Raw genomic sequence first — 21,863 nt, 5'->3', positions numbered from 1 at the left:
TCCTTTTTTTTGTCCCTGCTCCCCAGCTGCGTAAAAGAATTAGACAGAGGATCTGTTCCAAGAAGGCAGCTATCACCATAGATAACAACTGTCTAATATGAATGAGGTGTAATAGGGAGAAAGGAACCTAGCAAAGTCTGTTTGCCAAAATTTCTCTCTGTATTTCATTGTTTCTGTATTGCCCAACAAACAGTTGTTTACCAAACATTTACTCTTTTTCATCTTCCTGTAAATTGTCTTTCTTCTCTTTCAAGTCCCAGACCCCTACTCCCTTCTCCTTAGCTCAGAATGACATTTAAGCCTCAATTGCCTGACTGCCTATGGGCCTCATAATCTTATGGGGCCCCAGTATGTACATAATTAAATTTGATTTTTTCCTGTTAATTTGTTTCCATGTCAATTTAATCTTTAGCTAGCCAAAAGAACCTTAAAAGGGTATTTTTTTTTCCTCCCCAACAGTTCCTTCGTTAGATCTTAACACAACCGTAGAGATATTTTCTCAAACATTATTTTCTTTGCAGCAATTTATATAACTGCTTGGCTGTTTGACTATGAGAATTATTCATGACTCAAATAAATTATGTCCCAAAGGTTGACTAACAATTCTGTCAGGCGCTGTGTTACATCCTTAGGCCAGCCCGTAAATGCCTATTTAACTCCTAATGTTATTAAAATTTAAAAAAACAACAACAACACATGTTTTATAAAGGAATAAGTAGAAAATAATTACAATACTACACTTAAAGAAGAATAACAATAAAACTAAAAATATGTATCAAAGTGGCTATTTAAGGAGATAAATGTAGACTTCTGAAAATTATAAAAGAAACTTTTTAGAAAATTTATAGACTTGAGGAGTAGATGATATTTATTCTTAATCATGACTGAATTTATTTTAGAATCACATTTGTTTTATTTTTGTGGTAGCTTGTTTATACAAATTCTGCCTTGCTCCCCATCACGTCTCAATGAACCATGCCTTCTGATACTCATGTACCTTGGTGTTCTCTCCCATATTGAATCTAAGATGATCCTGTGTAGCTGGCAGAAAGCAGTGGAAGCAATGATGTATAACTTCCAAAGTTTAGGCTATAAGAAGCCATGTAGCTTTGCCTTGGACTTTTAGAACACTTGCTTTTGGAGAAGCTAGTTCTATATAAGAAATCTAATTATTCTGAGACAGACACACTGTAGGGAAGCCCAATCTACCCACAGGGATAGGTCATGTAGAAAAGGAGGCAACTGGCCAGTTTCCTATCGCTGAATGTTCAAGCCATCTCAGCTGAAAAACCAGTTAAGTGTGATAAGAAGCCCACTTGGATGTCTAGCAAGGTTGGCCTTCAGAAAATGCCAGCCCTACCCACCATTTCACTCTAACCACTTGAAAAGCATCTCACGGACCATGAAAGGTAGGAATAAATTGTTATTTTAAGCTATTCAGTCTGAAGTTTTATTGTTACACAATAGAGAACTAGAATAATTTTCCCTTGTTAAAAGTATAACACTGATACTAAATTGCTTTCATCATTAAGATTCAAAGGGGATAGAGAGCAGAAATATTGTCCTTATTTGCTATGCCAAGGTGAAAAGGTAGGTGGTCAAGAGATAATGAGTTACTCCCGGGGTGCTTTAATTACTGTTCTAAGGCTCCGCTTTATGGATGCAATGTTGATAAACCAGTCTCCAAAACTTTACAAATGTCCCCAGTTAATCTTTTTGATTTATAAACAGCACTTCTAAAACTTTTTAGTAAAGACCTACAGAGCCATAACAAAGGTATAAAGTTGTTACATTCTATGATACTCTCTGTATCGATGACAGGTCATAGATAACCATCCGGATATATTTGTTTATGTATGCAAATACATACCTTAATGTAGTCATTCTTCAACACAAACATAATCCTGCACCCTAGAGAGATTTTAATGCAGTTCATAAAATTGGAATCAATTTAGTCCAACCTCCTTTTTGGAGGATCCACGACTTTATCTGAAAAAAAGTTGGAATATTACATGTTGTATTAGAACATAAAATTAAATTCAGCTATCTCAGAGGACAAGTTCAGATTTAATAAAAATAAATGTGACTGCTCATTCATTCAAAGAAACACACTCTCATTTTCCTACAGATGCTTCAGTAAAGAGAACACTAATCTAATTATAGTATTTAAAAAAATAAATTGTCTTTGTGCTTGCTATAAAATAAACAACACAGCCGCAGGGCCTGCCGAGCCTCACTTATTAAAGAAAATACCTTGTGATGATTAACAATGGCAGATTTGTTTGAAACATGAATATGTTCACTGGAGTCTCCTGGATGGAGGGGATTTTCAGAAAGCGAGGATTTCAATGAACTGAGTAAAATGTAAACTGAGATAATTAGAGTTAGGTAACTTTTGCTCCCTTTTGATTTACTGTACTGGCAGGGATGAAGGATAGGGGGTAGAAAAGAATAAAGAACGAAGGAAAAATACAATATTGATTTCCCCCCAAAAAATGTCTATTTTTTGACATAGAACTTTTATATTAATACCTTTTAGGTCTAAAATGGCTCAGTCATTTGAACGGTTTTAAAAAGACATTGCCCCAGTCAGGTACTGGACAGCGTGGCAGGTAAGTCTTACCTGTGTTCACCACTATGGGGTTACCAGGACAGTGATAAGAAGAAAGGTTCCTTTAAACTAGGCATTTGGCAGACAATTCGCTTGGATATCATGAACACCAGGCTGCTTTTGAGAATAAAGGAGGCACACTTAAAAATTAATTAATAGTTATGCTGAAGCAATATGTATAAAATGTCACTGTCCCTGGCAAACCTGGATATACAGTCACCCCACAATGAGAAAATGCTTTTAGTCATTGGCAGAGTCTCCCTGTATATGTGAATGTAAGGCCAGTTCTCTCATTTTCAGTTGAGGATACAGATGAGGATTAAATCTCGTGTTTGAAGCCTCACGCTTCACTAGTGACAGAATAGAACACGGCTCTCCTACAGCTTTTCCAAAACCACGGCAGCCAAAGACTCCCACTACTGGTTTACCTAAAGGTTTATTCTTAGGATTTTTCTTTTATTTGTGGATAGACGTACATGATCTTGCCAAAAATATAAATATCCTCTCCAAGTAATTATATATTGAGCCAACAACACCAAATAACTCGGCACGGATAAATTTATCATATTAGCAACCTATTTCCTTGGAAAACAAGGAACAGGGTCCCAAGGAAATGAGTCCTAGAACTTGTGTGTGTGTGTGTGTGTGTGTGTGTGTGCGCGCGCGCACGCACGAAAGTGACCGTGTAAAAGGAAGTATCCAAAGCATTGGGAGGCACTACAGCAGCATCGGGGTAAACACAAGCATACCCCTAAAGCCATTTCTCATCTCATAAAGTTTACCAGCAACCTTAGAATAATGTTTTTCTGAACCTAAAGGGTGAAATTTCAATAGCAATTTTAAAAATCGTTATTACTGTACAACTATCTGTGTTGGGTTTCTTGTCCTCATTCCTTAGCAGAGGTCGTAGACCATAACAAATCTTTCCTACAAGGGTTTGAATTTTACTGCAACATATTTGCAAGTGTGAATGAAAGAAACTAAAGAAATTTGAAATATATACCATTTCTTTGACTACAATGCTGGGTTTATTGTGCTCTCATATACTCCCCTGCGTATGTTCGTGTGGAAGAGCTCACTGTTGAGACATCTGTGGAAACACAGAAGGGAGATATCCATGGCTGAGCCTCACAGGTATCAGGGAAGGGTCGTACCACCTGTTTTCACAGAAGAACAAAAGCTACCGATAAACTATATGCCTTGCTTTAGATGCCCTGCAGGTATATCAGGAAATTTTGGAATCAGGAATATTCTAACACAGAGCTTCTGGTTGTCTTCTCCTTGTGGAGTCAAGGACAGCATTAACCCTCTCAGAAACAAAGTGTGACAATATACATGGAGTATTGCCAACCAAGGCTGTGACACTTGAATCCAAAGTTTTTATTTTTGAGACTTGAATCCAAAGTTTTTATTTTTATTTAGCCACTGGCTTTGTGGCTGACCTCAGTCTCTAGCTGTTCTGGAAGTCTAGCTGATACCATGTGACTGAAAGCCTCCTACCATAAACCACATTGTTAGACTAATCTAGAATGGCCCAAGGCCTCCAGATAAACAAAGGAACTTCTATGAGGCAGAGCATTCATAGGTTTGGAAATTATTTGCAGGAACAGAAGGCAAAGGACTGACTTCTCTTTGGGCAAAGTTAAATTCTTTATTGCCCACCTCTTCAGGAGACATCCGAAATCCTGCTGCAGGGCTCTGCACTGACAGAGCTCTGCTCTCCCATCTCCCACCCACCACACACCCACTCACTGCTTCTCTTTGGGTCTTTATCTTTTGGTGCCCCTGCCAACTGGTAGACTTGTTAAGAAACTCCAGCTCAAATTTCTAAAAAGAAAGAATTGGTCCAATTATCACCATAAACTATGTGGGTGTGAAGATTTATTAATGGCCCTTTCATGGGGTCCTGACTAACCCAACGAGTCTTCAGTTAATCAATCTTAGATTAGATAACAGCTCTTATCCCATCAGCTGTGGCCAATAGCAATGGAGAGTTGGTATTTAACCAGAGCAACCCTCAGAAGTAATTGTCTTAAATGCCGTCATAACAAAACATACGCCTGTCATGAAATACCTGATTTGTTGGTGTCATGTATGAAAAAGCCACTATGAACAGCATCTAAATTTAAGACTAATAATAAAGAGTAGTTTGATTTCCTAGGCCACATGAGAAAACCTATTCTTTTGCTTCATAGCCACACTATCGCCCACTTGGATCTGAAGTCTGTATAAGTGATATTTACAATCTGTTTGCCACCAAGGTTCAGAATTAGGCTAATTCAGACCCAATAATTCTTTTGCCAGTCAGCAGGTATAATATCTACCTCTTAGTAATCCTTTGCAAGGAGAGCAATAGAAAAGCTTATGTCTTATGAAATGTCAAAAGTAACATTCATTTTATTTTATACTGATGTAAAATGGGTGCCTTAGTGTTATGAACTGAATTGTGTCACCTTAAAATTCATATCTGGAAGCCACACCCCAATTGTGGTTGTATTTGGAGATAGAGCCCTATAAGGAGGTATATAAATGAGGTCATAAAGGTGGGCCCTTAACCTAATAGAACTGATGTCCTTATAAGAAAAGGAAGAGACCAGAGTGTTCTTTCCCTCCACACACCACAGAGGAAAGGCCATATGAGGTTTCAGTGGGAAGGCAGCCATCTACAAGTCATAAAGAGAACTCTTACCAGAAACAGAATCTGCCAGCATCTCATTCTGGGACTTCTAGTTTCCAAAACTGTGAAAAATAAATGTCTGTTTTTTAAGCCATCCAGTTTGTGGGATTTCATTATGGTAGCCCAAGCAGGCTAATATACTTTGAATTATGGCTAAGTAACTGAATAAATGATTGAATGAGTATATTTATTGAGTATGAATTTAATAAGTGAATAAATGAAAAGCAAGTTTAGTAAAAATAAGGATTTGAGCACATTGTATTCTCAGAAAAGTCATTTTCACTTAGATGTAAACTCAAAATTTCCCAGTGAAGGACCTAGAAATTTAGGAAGGCTTTGATTTGGCTTAGGTCCATAAAATTTATATAATTTTCTGTCACAGATGTAATGAGATTTTTTATCTTTTCTGAAGACAATTGGGAACCTCTCATTTGCCATACCTTCTGAATGAAACTGAAGTCATCTGAAGATCAAAAATCAGTGAAGCAGCAGAAAGCATTAGTGAGTGAGAACAATTCACCATGTGACCATCTGTCCCACATTCTGAATTCAAGAGACTTGGCAACTCTATAAAAATATCATGCGTGAACTTTCTTTAATGGTCATATTTTTTACTGCCAGATATATTAATTTTCAATTGCATTTCAATGGGGCATTAGTGATAACCAGTTAAATAAATCCAAGATCCTAATGGATATATATATCACAGACTTCTTTTTTCATATTTGAAGGTAACATCAAAAATACCACATTGTTCAGGAATTCACTTATTTATTTTGCATATTTTATGGGTGCTGTGATGCCTCATAAAATTTCAGCTAAGATCTCCTACTAGGAAAATAATATGGTAGTTAAATTAATTTGCATTTTTTTTTACTGCAGCTATTTAGCTTTGTATTTTTGTCACTCTGTGTGTGTGTGTGTGTGTGTATGTGTGTGTGTGTGTGTGTGTGTGTGTATTCATGCATTTTACACAACCTCTTCCCAACAGGAATGAATTGGAAGTCAGATCATGACCTGATATTTTCAATATGATTTGCATATAGTTACAGCAAACAGAGAAGTGGCTTGGAATTATTTTAGGGGTATCTGGGTGGGTGTTCTCATATAAGAAACATACCTATAGACCAAGGCACTGTAATTATACAAAGGAACATTTGTGTCCTATCTCTCCTCTGGGCGTCCTTGACGAGAACTGGATATCAAGGAGAGATAAGGTCACCCTCCACTTGCTTTAAGACTGTAAGATTTATGAGGGCAAGGGCTTGATCTCTTTTGTTTACTGCTGTATTCCCAGAGCCTATACTCACTAGACACATATAGTAATTATTCAAGAAATATTTGTTGACTCATTGATTGGAAGAAAATGAAACCAAATGCCCTTCCCACTGCTCGGAGAAGAAAAAGAAAGGAAATAAACTAAATTGTTAAGTCTTCTTCCTCTCTAAGCCAGCTGTCTTCTCAGCTGGCAAGATCCCTAAGAAAAAGCTCAGAGACAAATGGGCTATACATAACAGCTTACTACATTCTCTTTAAGGCAGAAAAATAATAGACATCTGTTCTGTAGCTTTCTATACCTTTCTACAAATTAAGAGAGAAGGAAAGAAAAGAAGGGAGGGAGGGAGGGAAGGAAGAGGGGAGAGAGAGAGAAAGAAGGAAAGAAAAAGAAAGAAAAAGAAGAAAGAAAGAAAAAGAAAGAAAGAAAGAAAGAAAGAGAAAGAAAGAAAATAGAATTTTAAAAAAAGGAAAGGAAAGGAAGGAGGCAGAGCACCTTGAGGAGGGCTCTTAGCCACTTGTAGCAACTTGGGGTGCTATAAAATACCTCAGGCATGGTAGACTTGGAGTGGAGAATGGGCCTTGCCAGCAGGAAGGACCATGTGGAGAGTCTCCGCTTGAGGATGATGTCTTGGCTGATAAAGTGCCATCTGACTACTCAAAACATGGAGTCTGCTGAGAGAACGAACAACACATTTCCAGTCCTGAAACACTGTAACTTCTTTGACAGAGTTTCCCCAGGAGTTACTTCCTGTGCCAGAGGAGATAGCAGGAAAGGACACTCTTCATTTAGCTGACATTTGGACACTGTTTTTTCTAAGGGATCCAGTAACAGAGAGGAGAGACCTAACAGCAGAGAGAACAGGCAGTCTTTCAGCCTGCAGCTAGAGGACGCAACTGCATAGCTTTAGAGGAGATGACAGTTCATCGTGGAAGGGCGAACATCACTTAGGAGAACATGCAAACTAGACGGTATTTTTAAACAAATTTGTGACAGCAGCGATCATTAAAATTGCTCCGATATTGCGGACATTTCTATAGAGGAAGGGCTTAGGGCACAACAATCTGAATAGAAGAGGGCAACTTGAGGCTGGGTTTGAATACTGCTACTACTTAGATTGATTTTGTAGATAAAAAATAATCTAAAGATGCTTTTAGTGATATTGATATTCAGATAATATTGAGAAAATGCAGATTCTCTTTTACCAGGAATGTTATTTTGTTTCTTTGGCATGGTTTGAAGTGTTGATGGCTGTTGGGGTGAACGTAGAGCATGAAATCAGCCGTAATACCTGGCTTGCTAAACCGTAACATGGAGGCCTTGGAGGGCAGGGAAGGGTTCAGAGAAGGGCGTAGGCCTTTGGAATGCCAGGGCCTGCGTGACCACTCTGCTGTGGGAACACCATGGGGAGTTGCCTTCCCGAAGCTTTCCTAGCCCGAACAGTGGCCTGGTGAGCTAAGAGATGCAGGTATTGTCCCTTAGGCTATGTTTAGCAGAACTTCTAGAATATGCCCAAATTAGCATATCGTTTCTTCCCTGTAAACAGATCCTCCCAGTTTCAGCAAGACCCTGTGTCACACATCACGTGCTTGAGGAACAGTGATAAAGGATTTGTGATTATCTTGAAGGACCAATAAAAGCGGGAGCAAAGAAGAGCAAAGGGTCTCGTCTCTGAGTGTTGACCCCCTCTTGCCTTCTCCTCTCTTTCACGGCAAAGTTTGGAGTAATCTTTCATCCGTCGGTACACGGATTGCTGGCCATTCCCGGCAGATGGCAATGCCACTGATCACTTGAAGTATGTAAAATGATAGCTATAAACAATTCATTTTTAATAATAAAAGTCACGGTTAGAAGAAAGTTAACCCAGAAACAAAAGTGACATGTGTGGAGCCACTTCATGCTCCAATCTATTTGAAAGCAAGATCAAGCAGTAATACAGTTACGATGGAAGTCTTAGTGAAAGTGTGGCTTGATTTACACGTTGCTTTGCTAGGAATACAGGCACCATATATGTTGAGTTATAATGTTATAAAATGTCAGGAAAAAATCAAGTAAATATAGTGGCATAAATATCGAACACCTTAATGTATAGATATTAAGGATAAAATATAAGCAGTATAAAATGCTTTAATTGATATTTAATGTGATATATTTGGTATACCTTGGGCTCCATTCTTTTCTTTGCACAGGCTGACTACATTCCTATCTATAGGGATTAAATAGCCATTTGCATAACTCACCCCAGCCATTCCGAGACAGAATAACCAATGACATTATTCTTGAAGAATAAATAATCTTATCTACCAGCCAAATTTACCAAGTTTTGACTCTGGATATTTTACATAGTTTATCTTGTTAGTGGCCAGTACATGTTTATTGAGGTGAACTGATTTTACACACACATATATATAAGCTCTTGGGATAATTGAAGAAGCCTGATCACTTCATTCTGCTGCTTATCTTTTAAGATATTTTCTCTCTTTTTCATCTTCTGATCTCTTTTTTGATGCAGATAAATCTATTTTGGGGACTTTGAGCAGAATTGATGTTTACTGGCTACACTGGAAAAAATTTCTTCTACTGTATCTGTCCAGGCTGATGGAGATGAAGGTCGTAGAGAGCTATATCCCTATTTTTGTCATCATTCTTGTTACAAGTTTATATTGCACTCAAATACCAACCACCCTATTTATTGATTGTAGTTAATCTCAGTGAAATGTTTATAACTGAATTCTGCATTCAGACCAGTTTCTTAGTAAATATTAATGACTTAATGTTAATTATTATTACAGTTACTGTGTCTTGAGAGCTTCACAAATTCTGCCAGCTGATGAAATCAAGGATATATCCTATGTAGCTTGATCTTCCAGCAACTACTAAAATACTTCAAGTGAAAGAGAACATATTATTTTGTGTCACAGTCTCTTCCATTTTGGCCTGCTTATATTTTAAGCTTTTGCAAGGACAAATCAGAGTTAGAAGAAAGAAAACGGAGGACATTATAATCTGAAGAGGGTGTGCAAACACAAAAATGCATTTCACATTCATTGAGCTGCAAACCAAGGATAGAGTCAGAGCACACAGGAAAGTTGAGAGGATGGCATGATGAGAGGCTGGGGATCTGGGTGATGCGGAGCTGAGGAACTGGGGCTTTATCCTCTGGGGAAAGAATTTATGCTGAGAGAGTGCTGCCAGATTTAAATATGACAATGGTCACCCTAAGAAAGTGTAGATGGTGTGTTGGTGCAGCGATGTGAACTCTGTAGGTAATTATGATTGAACTATTGCATTAGTCTAGGTGAAAAATAAGCTTAGATAGTGATGGAGAGAATAGAGAACAAGAAACAGATTTGATGGGCATTTAGTGGCTAGACTAACAAAGGCTCCTATGTTTCTGGCTGGAAAGATCAGCAGCAGTTGATGATATTTACCAAAATTAGGGCTTCAAAGAGAAGAAAGAACAGATTTAAGGGGAAGAGGGAGGGTAAAGAATGAGTTTAAAGCCATGCTGTTTGTGGTTCAAATGGAAAACTCAGGGACGGATGTTCAAGAAACAAGTCGGTTTGATGGCATAATAAAGGGAAGTGTGGGGTAGAAATATTGAGAAATAATGCAAATGGGAAATGAAAAGGGTATGAACAAAGGCAGTAGCAGAAGGAATGGTGAAAATGGGACAGAATTAAAAGACGTATTGAAGTTAAATTCAGTAAGACTAGTGCCAAATTGATTTAACATTAGAAAAACTCATTGCTCTCACTAAGCACCAGAGCCAGTGCTGTTAAAGGTATGTAATTCTGCAGGTACAACTTCTAACCTTTAAATAGAACTGCAATTAAAATTTAGTTTTATAGAAGATTTTTCTCTGTATGAGGCTATTAAATGTACACTGTAGGTCAAAGCACATGTTATCCATTTTTAGTATCCAAAGCACCTTGTACTCTACACATGGCCAATGCATGATGTTGTTGAACTGAACCGACAAACCCACAGTGAAGCTTCCGTCATATCATACATCTTTTCCGGCATACACTTGGGAACGAATGCCATGGGCCAGGCCCTGTGATTTTTGCTAAGGATAAAAAGATTGAAGAATACTATTCTTATAGTGAAATGTTCAGTCTAGACAGACAGAAATGTTTATAAGATGATAATTGCTCTGATAGAAGTAAGCATGGGATGATACGGAATCACAGAAGAGGGACGTATCACCCGACTGCCATCTTCCCACAGGTGAGGACACAGAAGCCAAATATTCAAAAACTAATGAGGTACTATACAGTGGCTAACTGAACATAATAAAAACATTTTTTAAAATAAAGAAGCCAAATATTGATGCTAGATAGGAGTTAATTAGGTTTGTTGCGGGGATGATGGTGGTGGTGATGGTGGTATACAGTTGATCTAAGGGCATGAGAATGATCCCGTGTAAGCAGGGATTGGGGCCTCTGAATAACACTGGAAAAACAGTGAAATGATGGAAGGGGGAGAGAGGAGAGAATAAAGAACTACTATGATGATAAATAGTCAGGTAGGGATATGTCTCTGTGCCATGCTTAGGAATCTGAATAAGAGAAAAATAGGAAGAGAAGATAGTTTCAAAGAATAGGCTGTAAGTTCAGCATCAGACACATTGAGATATGTGTTAGTAGGCTAACTACAGTAATTAATAATGATTTCAGTGGCTTAACCCAGTAACAGTTTCTATTTCATCAATATCACACCCAATTATGGGTGTGTGGGCAGAGTTTATGCCCAAGGCAGCCACTCAAGCACCAAGACTCCTTTCATCCTTTTGTCCTCCCTTCTCTACATCCTTAGAATCATCTCCGTGGAGCTCATGGAAGAGCAAAAAGAATGGGAGGATCTAGGTAAAATTATTTTATAGGATAGACCTAAAAGGGGCATGTATCATATCAGCATACATTCCATTGGCCATATGTCAGTCAGTCACATGTCATACATGACTCTGCCAGAGACGGGAATTCAGTCTACCTTGATGCCTTGCAGGGAAGGGAAAAGGAATTTGGTGAACAAGTTTCTGTCTGCAAGTAGAAATAAAAGTAGATAGCTAGGTTCGAAATCTATTAATATATTTATGAGTCCTGAGCATAAAACAGTGGTAGTTTAAATAATTTTAAATCATAGAAGTAAATGAAATATCCAAGTATAATCAAGTGTATTGGGGGAAAAAAAAACCTCAAGAAAATGTCAGCATTTTATGGATACAAAAAAACAAACAAAAAAAAGCCCATGAAAAATGAACTGAACATCAATGGCCAGAAAAATAGGAGGAAGAGTAGGAGAGAGAATGTCAAAGTTATCAGGGGAGGAAAGGATTCAAGAGAGGGAGTGGTCAAAGGCGTTATAAACTTTAGGGTAGTTAAGTAAGGTGGAAACCACTGGCCACATTCTGAAACTTTACATCTATTTGGTATGAATTCATCACATCCTTTAGATGGTTGAGTGACCTACAAGGAAGGGGGCTATGACTATATCCAGAGCAATGAATTGTCTTGATTTATGATGTCTCAACTTTTAAAACTTAAGATGGGAAAATTTTCTGTATAACTTAAGTGCTGAGGTTTTAAATTAGCTTTAACAAAAACTTTACAACTACAAGTTGCCTTTGCAAATAAGTTTTGTGTGTGATGTCTTTCTTAAAAAAGTTTTAAAAATCAATAAATGGCCTTTCTAATTCTACTGGCCTTTCATGTTTATAAGTTCCCTATTAAATAAATGCCCAGGCCAGATAACGGCTCTTTTTGCAGATTCAGAGTACATATAAGATATATTTACATGTGTTCTTCATATTTGTATTTACATATACAAATGTATATCTATGTACTTTCCCATTGAGATGTCTAATTAAATTTAAAATAGTGATGAATAAAAGCAAAACACATAAATACCCTGCTAAATATCTCAAGGGTGTGTTTGAAATTATAAAGACCTGTGATGCCATTGTTTGGAAATTGAGTCATTTCAAGGAGCAATGCAGATGGGAAGTGGGACACATTATCTGTTTTAAATCAATGTTTAAAATATTTGAACATTAATAATAAATGCTCTGAAAGTATAGGTACACATTGTGTGGCATTGAAAATAACGTGAAGTAATAGTTTTCAAATGTTCTTTTTACTATTGCTCTTTCTTTAAAAAAAAAAAAAAAGTCTTACATTCCCATACAGAAAACAGTTTCAAGATGCACTGCTCTCTTGATGGTTTCCCTTGATGCTGACCTCTGAGGCGACTCTGAGGACTCCTAAGTCAAAAGGAACAGAGTTTGAAAACAACTGTTGTGAAAAACGTGCTGTGTGGGGTCAAGATGCTTGAGAGCCCTAAGTAGGAAAGATTGAGAAGAAGAAATTAAGCAGGTGGCCAGTGGCAGGCCCTCATACTAAAATAAAAGAAAATGAAAGAGCTGGTGTAGAGTAGAGTGGCCCGTGGTGCTGCTGAAAGGGACTGGAGGGCAGGCCTAGGCCTGGGAGAAGCTGGAGAGCAGACCTTTGCAGCAGACACAGCCAACAAAACAAAACCCAAACCTTAAAGAAAGTTAAGCAGGTAAAACACAGATGATATCGGGCAGCAATGATCCATACTAAATAAAATGAACGAAACTTTAGCCTCTTAACTATAAAAAACGTGAACCATGAAACATTCTCCCCTTGGATTCAAATTCTATTCACATGTATTCACTCAGTATGTGTCTAGCACCTGCGAGCTGGCCCCTGCTGGGTGGTGGTGACCTCAAGATATCAGACCATCCTCCTTCAGTGGGAATCTTTATTCCTCCTAGAAGAGGAGTGTGCATATAAAGATCACGGCAGAGGGGAAGACACCATCCAAGTGGAGCACAGAAATAGGCCTCCAAAGACTGATAGATGGGTCAAGGCAGAGAGGGTAGTCTCCTAGTAGAAAGGAGGCTTGAACTGAGTGAGTGATACACCTACAGTGAAAGCAAATTAATAAATCCAATAAAGAAAACAAACTTATACGTATTAATGTCTTAGTATATGCCAGGCACTGTAGTCTCTGTTTCCTTTGGGTTTTCTCTTTGAAAGTAATTGAGTACAACTAGCAACGCACTATGACTTTGATACGCTTAACCTGATACTTTTCTCACCCCAGATTAACAGATACTGCTCAGAGGATCTCATCTAAAAATACCCACGAAGTTGTATCCTATCATCAATACTGTCCCCAAAGGAATTCTGTGGTCAGTCTTGAAAGTAATGACTTTTCTTCCACTATCCATGGAGGAAAAACAGATGTACCAACTTAAAGTTTCATAATTTTCTGAATAATGTATAGAAATTATTTTCTCAGCTTGTACAGTCTCAAGATGATGATGAATGGTACATGTCATGAAATGTATCTGTAAGATCAATATTCCTTTGACAATGATGTGTTTAAAGGAACTCTGAAACTTCTTAGGTGTGTGGGCCCTAGAGATGTTACTACTTTATAATCTCATTGAGAAAATACTTAATTACCGTAAAAATAGGATTTAAATCCAAATTGTGTCATTCCTATGTTTAGGATATGAATCAATATTTTTTTGTATTTAAAAAATTACACTTCCTTCTCTCCCCCATCAAAGTTCTTCAATAATTTTTGTTTAACCATCCTTTTTATCCCCAATTCTACATAATTCATTAAGACATTAATATTATTACCAATATAAATAATGTAAAGTGACACTTTAAAAGATAATGGCATTTAATCTTCTAAAATAGATTTATCATCTATTAGAGATAAAAGTACCATGCAAATGATAAAATAGACTTATTTCATTGATACTATTAATCTATTAGTGATGAGGTAACCAATCAACTTTACAAACTGAAAAATTAATGGACCGTTATATGATCAGGATAATTTTACTGCATGTGGCATAAACGCACCTTGAACTACCTCGAGCAAACAAGAGTAATTTATTGGCTAACATAACCAAGGTAAGGACAGAGTTGTAATGAGGGCTCAGGGCTAAGTGTTATCCTCTTCAGTCTGATCCTCTCGTTATGTTGACTTCACCCATAATTTCTAGACAGTATCAGTGGTAGTCTCCACAGTTCAATTACCTCCCATATGAAACTGAATAAGAGGTAAGAGTTCTTTCATATTGTCCCAAATTCACAAATCTCGAGGAAAGATTCTTATCGGTCCTGCCCGAGTCAGGTGCTGACTGCACTAACACTAATCGCCATGAAGAGCGCATCAAAATCGTTATGAAGATGGCAACTTCTTTTGGAAACATCTAGTTAATATGGGGGCAAGAAAATTGCTAGAATGAGTTGGTGGGAGTGTGGTGCACACGTGGTGAATTTCTGCATCAGGCAGACAAAACAACAGATGGTTTTAAACAACAATTTGTTTTGTCTTCCTACTTTCTAATTGGCGACCATTGTCCTAGAAGCATAATTGTACTTATTCTCTCTCTCTCTCTCTTTTTTTCCCCTTTCGCAGCACAATAAAACGGCTTCCACAATTTTAAGACAGCAAACAGAAGAGATTAACTCATGCATATGGTCAAAGTTACACAGAGAGGAAAACTCAGGTTAGTTTCAAAGGAATACTGTTCACCTGAATCACTCTAAGGGAGTTAAAAATCCTTTGAAAGATAACTTTGTGATGATGTTATAGACTGAATGTTTCTATTGCCTACAATTCATATGCTGAAGTCTAATCCCCGATATGATGGTATTTGGTGGGGGGTGGGATGGGGTGGGGGAAGCCCTTGGGAGATAATTACATCACGAGGGTGGAGCCCTTATGAATGAGATTAGTGCCCTTTTAAGAAGAGACCAGAGAGCTATCTTGTTTTTTCCCATCATGTAAGGATATTGAAGTCAGCAGTCTGCAGCCCAGGAGAGAGCTCTCCCCATAATCGGACCATGCTGGCACCATAATCTCCTATTTCCCACCTCCACTACTGTGAGCAAATGTTTCTGTTGTTGATAAGCCACCTAGTTTATGGTATTTTGTGATAGCAGCCCAAGCTGACTGAGATGATAACTAAACTAATATCGTGGAAAATAATATGAAGATTTTATTGTCAGGAGTTTTTTCTGAACTCAAAAAACTTTAAAGGATACAGTAGTTTAAAGAGAGACTTTATGATACAATGTAATAAAAAAGTATAGTAATATAAGTAAGTATATTGCACTGAGGCAAGGCTCAGAAGATATTATCTTTCAAACCTTTCAAATAAACAGGATATTTTTCTTTCCTACTGTGAATATATGGTGGCTGTTAACTTTTCAACAAATTAATAGTTTTTCTTTTGTGCCTAAACTTTGTGAGCTAGGTCTGTGAGACCCTAGAGATCCAGGTAGAAGTTTCTGGAAGTTGGGAACCAGCTACAAATATAATAAAATAATTAACAAGGAAACCAGAACATTCTTTCTTTCACTTTCTCTGCTATTATTTTAAAAACTATTTTTAAAATCAATTATTTTAGCATTAATTTTGTAAATTATATTATTAACATTTTAATTTGAAGCAATTATTGAGTGACATGATATGCTGCTATATATACTTAGGAATGATACAATGGTGATGCATCACTGTGTAAACTCTCTGATGGGAGTGGTTTTGGTCAGTTCTGTTCACTGCTTCATCCTCAACGCCCAGAACAGTGGCTAGCCCATAGAAGATATGTCATTATTTTTAAAATAAATTAGCTAATCTTTGTTATATTGTAATTCCAGAGTATCTTCTATAGATATGTATTAAAATTCATCATGCTATTATAACTGTAGATGTGAGGTCCAGCTCAGGTAACAAATATAAATGAACAACAACAAAAAAATGTGAAGAAACTTACATATCCTTTGATCTTACTTTCGTATCACATTTCTGAAAATCAAGGGGGAACAAAAGCCAGTCAAACCAAATGGAAGGAGAATCTTACACCTGGCCATCATGCAAACAGACCAGATGATATGGATCTTTTCTAAGAGAAAAAGCCTTAGTTTTTAAGATTGGATATTTACAAGCATTTAGATTTCCCAGTAGAGAAGTCATACATTAGAGCATCACATGTTTGCTTATTTCATTCCCAAATAAAACAAGTCACCATATTAGAGGGACTTTAATGGAACCCTGCCTAGCTATTTTACGTCTTTGAGATGTCAAAGAAAATTACCTTTGTCAATATATTTCATCCACTTTTGAAGTACTGATACGTTTTCCACTATTTTAAAGCAAATCTTGAAGGAATTGTCAGCTATGTCACTTGCATTCTGCAGGCAATTGGACAAAAATATAGGTGTCCCTTGGTGAAGCTGGCGGCTAGCTTCCAGCTATTGTGTGCACATTGTTGCCATCAAAGAAGAATTTGCATTTTATGAGCCCATTTTGGAACCTGGAAAGAATGTCAGTGTCTTCAAAATGGTAAAAAGCTTTTTTTTTTTTTTTTTTTTTGCCAGGGAAAGCTTCCATTGGAAGACAAATCTTGGTGTTCTATGCACAGGTGGAGCACCTGCGATGCTTGGCAACACATCTGGCTTGGCTGCTTTCTTGAAGAAAGGCACTCCACATGTCATAATGACTCACTGCCTTCCATCCCGGCATGCAATGTTGTAAGAGCCTCTGCCAGCGATTCTGAAAGAAGCTTCGTCCACTGCCATGGAAAGATCAGCTTTATCAGAGCCAAGAATTCGAACCACTCATTTCAGCAGGTGTCGTCAAGGGATGAAAGAAGAATGTGGACTTCTTTACTACATGCTCCAAAAGCAAAACTTTTAAGTGCTTGATTGTACTTTGGGAAATAGTTTTACCTTTTTGTTTTCTCTACTTCTCTTTTATTGATTATTATTATTATTATTATTATTATTATTATTATTATTATTTGTATGGAGGGGAACAGACAAAAGATAAAGTGCTCTAAAGGAAAATCTACTCAGAACTACTTGACAAGGAGGAGTTGATCCATATCTTGCCTCAGGAAAAGATCTACCTGACGGTATGAATGAGATAATTCATTCAAGACAAAGCCTTGAATTATAGATGCTGCTAAAAACAAAACAAAACAAAACAAAACAAATATACAACTTCCCATCCCTGCTTCAAACCACCACTGCAACAAACTACACAGTATTTGCATCCAAGTCATTAGTTATGAACTAAAGGCTAGAACTAGGCAACTATCCTAATTTATAAATGCTAGAAAAATCATGTTTTTAGTCTGTATTAAGGGTGATAGAGTCTTGCCAAATTCTCTGTGTAAAGAAATCTACAGATCCCTGGAAAAATGACAGAGTCCTTCCCAAGGTTACTTTTCTCAGACAAACGTAAATATTGAAATCTGGATCAGTGATCCTCTTCTTGTCCTCAAAGAAAGCACATCACTGTGGCAGACTTTGACCTTGAAGACTTCAGGATAAAGGACATGCCCTGCCAGGATTTCAAATCAAGAAGTCCCAGAGAATTCAGTTATTACTTGACAATGCCCACTCGCCTGCCAAAAGCCATTTGCGGAAAGCATTAATTCTACTCATATGTCTTTGTAAGTGAGGTTATTAGCATATGGAGTCACTTAAACAAACCACCAAAAATATCAAATTTAGATGTCAAAGACAGCATGCACGCTTTCAAATTAATGACAATTCCATATTTTTAAAAGCTGAATAGTATCAGAGTCTTGATGACCTTTTCCTTGGAGCAGAATTTATTTGTCATATTTGCAAAATTTGGATCTTATATTTTAGATGCCTTAAAATTTTTAGTAAGCATTCTTTAATTATATTTATAAATACATGGGAGCAAGAAAGACAAAAATCTTTGCAGATTTCTTTCATGTTTTGTCTCTTACAATTTTGTGATTATATAGTTAGGTGTAACAGTAACAAACTTACAGTTTCCAAACTTCAGTAGGCACTGCTGAATGACCAGCACCTGGACCACTCCCTTTCCCCAGACGGCTTTGTTTCCGGGTCTCCACAGAGGCTGTCTGAACTTCACATGTTGGATTTATAACTCCGTCATGCCCTTCTAGCTCTCACTGGAGGAGCTTGATTTTTTTCTTCATGGGGAAGTTTCTTCAACTTCTATCACCAAACCTGAACACTAATATGCATCTATAGATCTACTCTTTCTCCCTTCCCTCCACTTACCATGACTTTTGGTACAAATGGCTGGATTCCAGAGCTGGCAGTGCTCTGTCTGCAACCATGCTAATCATAACACCTGTGAGACGGCAGAGCCCCAAGATAGCGGTGTCCCTAGGAGCCCGTGTAGAGTTGAGTTATCCTACCAGCATGATCTCTTCCCATTGGGACTGATATGGGAGAGAAAACTAAACTTCTTTTTCCTTCAAGTCATGATATTAGAAGGTCCTTTTGTTATAGGAATTTTGCTTTTTCTTGAACTAATTCACTAAGGTTCTGTCACTTTCTGTCTGATCTCATCTAGTGAAGTGGCTTCAAGTATTTTCAAATGTTACTAACTCAATATCACTCTCCACATCCCAGAGCTGCATATCTAAATGCCCCAGTGGATACTTGGATAACCCATGGAAATTAAAATTCAACAAGCCCAAATCTTAATTGATCTCTTTTTACTCAAACTCTTCTTTCTCCTCTGTAGCCCATCTGAATGGGGGTGCCATCAGTATCCCAGTGATTTTGGATAGAAATCAGATTAACCTTCAACTTTTCTCTCTCATACTACTCACATCTAAATAAATAAAATTTTATCTATACTGCTTACAAAAGTCTCACGGAACCAACCACTTCTCTTTATGTTCCTTGTCAACAACACAGGACACTATCAAATCTTCTTTGCGTTGCTACAACTGGTTTCTTACTGCTTTACTTCATTGCAGTCTTATCTCTCTCTAGTCTGTTCTCCACAGTGCTTTGAGTAAGATTTCTATACGGCAAATCTAATTCACAACCCTGCAAAGGTTCTCCAAAGTTTTTCGGTAGAGTTAAGCTTTCTTAATAGGGCTCACAAGGTCCTGCATAATCTGGCCCTGATCACTTTTCCAATGTTATGTATTATTCCTACATCCTTCGTATGGCATATTCTAGCCATTTGAGTCTCTTGGAGTTCTGCAACTACTCTCTCTTACAACCACAACGTCAAATAATCTGTTTTCTATGCTAAAAGCAAACTCCTCCTCATCAACTGGCTAATGACTCCTTCTCCTTTAGATTTCCACTCAGGGGCCACTTCCTCAGAAAATCTTTCTTAATTCTTTCAAGTCTGGGCTCGCCGCTCCTCCTGTGTGAGGGAGCGTGCTGCCTCCACAGTAAATAGCACCAGTCATATTGCATTATAATGTCTCTTTACCCTTCCACCTGTCACTGGGGGGAGCACCGAGGAGACAAACTGTACCCTACTTACTCCTTATGTTCTATAGTCTGCCACCCCCATGTCTATTACTAGCACAGAGTAGAAATTCAGTAATGACGTACAATAGGCATAAAGTGTGCATATCATTTTCCTTGAGTTTAACACACTTTCTTGGGGAGAGTTTATAGCTTTTATGAACTTCTCAGAAAAGTCCATGGCCTCAAAAGAACTAAGCATGCTTGCAGTAAGTTAACTGTCAAAACATCTTAAGATATAGTCCTTCAGATTCTAACAGAGTGTATAAAAATAACCTTCCCCCCCATATGTCTGTATAAATGGTCAATTGAAATAATGACAGATGGTTATCCCTTTACCTCAAAACTGAAAAATACACAAATATCATTCCCTCAACACACGTGTACATGTACACATGGACACGCACACACACACTACCCTACTTGGAAATACTGCTTGTAGCAGTGCACAAGGGAATTGTGAAAAATCTGAAAGTTTTCAAGAACCTATGGTTCAAAAGCACAAGAGAAAAAAAAGCTATGACAATCAAAAATAGTTCACTGAATTTGCTTCAGGGACAAAAATCAAGATTGGGTTGGTTTAGTTGTTTTTTAAACTTTTTAAATGTTGCAATAAACTCACAAGAAGTCGCAAACATTGTCCAGAGAGGTTCCATTTGCTCATCTTCCAGCTTCCCCCGGTGGGAACATCTTACATAACCACAGTGTATTCTCAAAACCAGGAAGTAAGTTACTCTTCTTTTATTTTCCCGATAGAAAATATTCTGTCTCATAACTGAGTCTCTTATTTTCACCACATAAAACTGTCTAAAATTTGATCAATTCAGTAATCATTTGAGTTACATTTATTGAGCATTTTAATGTCTATCAGAGAATATATTTAGTATTTCAAATTCTTAAAATGAATCCTGTGGAGTAGATACTAATATTCCCCAATATCTAGATGGTGCAACTAAAGCATACAGAAGTTGCGTAACGTGCTTAAGGTCACACAGGCAATGAATGTGTGAGCTGGGCGACTTCAAAGTCTGCAAGCCTAAACCACCACACTTGAACGATGATCTACTTCTGAAAATGCTTTCTGTCTCTGGAAGAGTTAAAGATTAATCGACCGTCTCTCATTATGAGTTAGATTAAACTGCCACACGCTTGCTAGTGTTCTTCTAAAAACAGATCTAACGTCTATCTCCCTGGAGGAAGAGAGGAAAATCAGGAAAGAAAGAAAAAAGAGAAGATGATGTGTACCAGGCCTAGGTGGGAGGCCAGGAGGAACAAACAAAGGAAAGAACTGAGGGCCGGTTGTTTCGAGAGTGCCTATGTATGAGGGTCATCTAGGAAGACAGAAAAGTGGCAGGAAACTGAAGGCTAACCTCGAATGTCTCCAAATATTGCCCCAAACAGGTTCTGAATCTGGAAAGAAGAATTCAAGTCTTTTCATCATGTCCTTGCATGATCCTTGCCTCCAGGATTCAGACTCAAGACACTCTACCAGCACATTAATCATTCATGCCAGATTTTATGGGTCAATTCTAACTCTGATTATTCTGGTCTCATAGGTTTGAGACATAAAACATAAATATCCTGGAAATTTCTGTATTATGCATTAGCTTGACAAAATTCTCAAATTATGTCTCAATTTTTCATACATTTCATGGCAACTCTGACCCATATCCTGGTCCATACCAAACACCTCCATGCTTTGTCCCTTCGGCCACCATAAGGTCAGATTGTTTCAATTAATTTGATATTGCCTCTAAACATCAAGACAGCTATGACATTCCTTTTCTGTGAAGATGCATTTTGAAATCCTAACAATTGCTTTTGATATCACTTTGAGATTCAAACTGTTCCAAAGGAGGGACGGCCTATACTCTCTGATTTGACTGTAAGTACTGTAAACATTTTCTCTTCAGAGTACTTCATGGTAAGGAAAAGTCCATCATTTCATTCTTAGCATAATTGGTA

Source organism: Ursus arctos, unplaced genomic scaffold (assembly GCF_023065955.2).
Source record: "Ursus arctos isolate Adak ecotype North America unplaced genomic scaffold, UrsArc2.0 scaffold_13, whole genome shotgun sequence".
In the NCBI taxonomy this organism is placed as follows: Eukaryota; Metazoa; Chordata; class Mammalia; order Carnivora; family Ursidae; genus Ursus; species Ursus arctos.
Note: the sequence above shows the minus strand (reverse complement) of the source record.